Raw genomic sequence first — 4,406 nt, 5'->3', positions numbered from 1 at the left:
AAGGAATGATGCTAAAGCTGAAACTCCAGTATTTTGGCCACCTCATGCAAAGAGTTGACTCATTGGAAAAGACTCTGATGCTGGGAGGGATTGGGGACAGGAGGAGAAGGGGACGACAGAGGATGAGATGGCTGGATGGCATCACCAACTCGATGGATGTGAGTTTGAGTTAACTCCAGGAGTTGGTGATAGAAAGGGAGGCCTGGCGTGCTGCAATTCATGGGGTTGCAAAGAGTCAGACATGACTGAGCAACTGAACTGAACTGAACTGAACTGAATAATCTATTGTATATGTGTACCACAGCTTCTTTATCTATTCATCTATCGATGGACACCTAGATTGTTTCCATGTTCTAGCTATTGTAAATAGTGCTGCAGTGAATACTGGGGTACGTGTGTCTTTTTCAGTTTTGGTTTCCTCAGGGTATATACCTAGTATTGGGATTGCTGGGTCATATGGTGGTTTTATTCCTAGTTTTTAAAGGAATCTCCATACCGTCTTCCATAGTGGCTGTATCTATTTACTTTCCCATAATCACTGCAAGAGGGTTCTCTTTTCTCCATACCCTCCCTAGCATTGATTGTTTGTAGATTTTTTGATAATGACTATTCCTACTTGTATGAGGTAATATCTCACTGCAGTTTTGATTTGCATTTCTCTCATAATGAGTGATGTTGAGCATCTTTTCATGTATTTTTTTAGCCATTTGTATGTCTTCTTTGGAGAAATGTATGTTTAGGTCTTTTTCCATTTTTTGATTGGGTTTTTTGTTTTTCTGGTATTAACTTGTATGAGCTGCTTGGATATTTTGGAAACTAATCTCTTGTCAGTTGTTTCATTTGCCATTATTTTATCCCATTCTGAGGCTTGTCTTTCCACCTTGCTTATAGATTCCTTTGCTGGGCAAAAGCTTTTAAGTTTAATTAGGTTTCATTTGTTTATTTTTGTTTTTATTTCCATTACTCTAGGAGGTGGGATATAGAGGATCTTGCTGTGATTTATGTCATGGAGTTTTCTGCCTGTATTTTCCGCTAAGAGTTTTATAGTTTCTGGTCTTACATTTAGGTCTTTATTTCGTAAGCCCACAGCAAACATTATTCTCAATGGTGAAAAACTGAAAGCATTCCCTCTAAGATCAAGAACAGGACAAGAGTGCCCACTCCCACCACTATTATTCAGCATAGTTTTGGAAGTCCTAGCTACAACAATCAGAGAAGAAAAAAAAAAAAAATAAAAGGAATCCAGATCAGAAAATAAGAAGTAAAACTCTCAGTCTTTGCAGATGACATGATATTATACATAGAAGACCCTAAAGGTACTATCAAAAGATTCAGTTCAGTTCAGTCACTCAGTCGTGTCCGACTCTTTGCAACCCCATGAATCGCAGAACGCCAGGCCTCCATGTCCATCACCAACTCCTGGAGTACACTCAGACTCACGTCCATCGAGTCGGTGATGCCATCCAGCCATCTCATCCTCTGTCGTCCCCTTCTCCTGCCCCCAATCTCTCCCAGCATCAGAGTCTTTTCCAATGAGTCAACTCTTTGCGTGAGATGGCCAGAGTACTGGAGTTTCAGCTTTAGCATCATTCCTTCCAAAGAACACCCAGGGCTGATCTCCTTTATAATGGACTGGTTGGATCTCCTTGCAGTCCATGGGACTCTCAAGAGTCTTCTCCAACACCACAGTTCAAAAGCATCAATTCTTGAGTGCTCAGCCTTCTTCACAATCCAACTCTCACATCCATACATGACTACGGGAAAAACCATAGCCTTGACTAGATGGACCTTTGTTGGCAAAGTAATGTTTCTGCTTTTGAATATGCTATCTAGGTTTGTCATAACTTTCCTTCCAAGGAGTAAATGTCTTTTAATTTCAATTACTAGAGCTAATCAGTGAATGTAGCAGAGTCACAGGATACAAAATCAATACACAAAAATCACTTGCATTCCTATATACTAACAATGAAAAATCAGAAAGAGAAATTAAGGAATCAATCCCATTCACCATTGCGACTAAAAGAATAAAAGATCTAGGAATAAACCTACCTAAGGAGACAAAAGAACTGTATACAGAAAACTATAAGACCCTAATGAAAGAAATCAAAGATGACATAAACAGGTGGAGAGATACTTCATGTTCTTGATGAAGAATCAATATTGTGAAAATGACTATACTATCAAATGCAATCTACAGATTCAATGTGATCTGTATCAAATTGCATTTTTCACAGAACTAGAACAAAAATTTCACAATTCATATAAAAGACCCTGACTAGCCAAAGCAATCTTGAAAAAGAATGGAGCTGAAGGAGTCAACATCCCTGACTTCAGAGTATACTACAAAGCTACAGTCATCAAGATAGTATGGTATTGGCACAAAAACAGAAATACAGACCAAGGAACAAGGTAGAAAGCCCAGAGATAAACCCAAGCCCCTATGGGTACCTTATTTTTGACAAAGTAGGCAAGAATATACAATGCGGCAAAGATAGGCTCTTCAATAAGTGTACTGGAAAAACTGGATAGCTCCATATAAAAGAATGAAATTAGAACACTTCCTAACACTATATAGTGGTTTTTACATAGCACCTTCAATACTTGGGCTTCCTTGGTGGCTCAAATGTAAAAAATCTGCCTGCAATGAGGAGACCCAGGTTCAATACCTGGATTGAGAAGATCCGGTGAAGAATGGAATGGTTCCACTCCAGTATTATTGCCTGGAGAATTCCATGGACAAAGGAGCCTGGTGGGTTACAGTCCATGAAGTTGCAAAGAGTCAAACATGACTGAGTGACTTACACTTTTTCAGTGCTTAGAAATGCATGTACTGAAAATATAAAACAAAAACAAAAAATCATGTATTAGCCTTTTTATTTTTCACACTCTGAGCAGCAGGGCTTCCTTGGTGGCTTAGAAAGTAAAGAATCCATCTACACTGCAGGAGAAATGGGTTTGATTCCTGAGTCAGGAAGATCTGCTGAAGGAGGAAATGGCAACCCACTCGAGTATTCTTGCCTGGGAAATCCCATGGATAGAGGGATTTATGTAAGTATCATAAATTCACAGTATAAAAGTGTTTTCTTAAGCACATAACAAAAAAATGCTGGATTTTTATTACTGAGTGCTTCTTGCCCTAAAATTAGGCCAGAAAAAAATTATTTTTCTATTTCCAATCATCAAGAGGGAAAGGTATGTATTTCAGACAATGTCTTCATTCAATAACTTAATTTTTCAAGTGATACTGGATATTATATTCATTTGGTTCTGGAAGATATAATCTAAATGTACCTGTATGTTAACAATGCAGTTACAATGCAATTACATGTTAATTAAACTTATGCAGAGTTCCAAAGAATAGTAAGGAGAGATAAGAAAGACTTCCTCAGTGATCAATGAAAGAAATAGTGGAAAATAATAGAATAGGAAAGACTAGAGATCTCTTCAAGAAAATTGGAGATACCAAGGGAACATTTCATGCAAAGATGGGTTCAATAAAGGACAGAAATGGTATGAACCTAACAGAAGCAGAAGATATTTAGAAGAGGTGGCAAAAATATACAGAAGAACTACATAAAAAAGATTTCATGACTCAGGTAATCATGATGGTGTGATCACTCACCTAGAGCCAGACATCCTGGAATGTGAAGTCAAGTGGTTTTTAGGAAGTATCACTACAAACAAAGGTAGTGGAGGTGATGGAATTCTAGTTGAGCTAATTCAAATCCTAAAAGATGATGCTGTGAAAGTGTTACACCCAATATGTCAGCAAATTTGGAAAACTCAGCAATGGCCACAGAACTGGAAAAGGTCAGTTTTCATTCCAAAGAAAGGCAATGCCAAAGAATGCTCAGACTACTGCACAGTTGCACTCATCTCACATGCTAGTAAAGTAATGCTCAAAATTCTCCAAGCTAGGCTTCAACAATACATGAACCATGAACTTCCAGATGCTCAAGCTGGTTTTATTTATTTATTTTGAAATATTCAGTAATTTTATTTTTATTTTATTTATTTCTTTTTTCTTTTTTTTTGTTTTATTTTTTAACTTTACAATATTGTATTGGTTTTGCCATATATCAAAATGAATCCACCACAGGTATACATGTGTTCCCCATCCTGAACCCTTCTCCCTCCTCCCTCTCCATACCATCCCTCTGGGTCGTCCCAGTGCACCAGCCCCAAGCATCCAGTATCGTGCATCGAACCTGGACTGGCAACTCGTTTCATATATGATATTATACATATTTCAATGTCATTCTCCCAAATCATCCCACCCTCTCCCTCTCCCACAGAGTCCATAAGACTGTTCTATACATCAGTGTCTCTTTTGCTGTCTTGTATACAGGGTTATTGTTACTATCTTTCTAAATTCCATATATATGTGTTAGTATACTGTATTGGTG

Source organism: Bison bison, unplaced genomic scaffold (genome assembly GCF_000754665.1).
Source record: "Bison bison bison isolate TAMUID 2011002044 unplaced genomic scaffold, Bison_UMD1.0 scf7180017864200, whole genome shotgun sequence".
Lineage (NCBI taxonomy): Eukaryota > Metazoa > Chordata > Mammalia > Artiodactyla > Bovidae > Bison > Bison bison.
The sequence above is the reverse complement of the archived record's forward strand: the minus strand, read 5'-3'. Positions refer to the sequence as shown.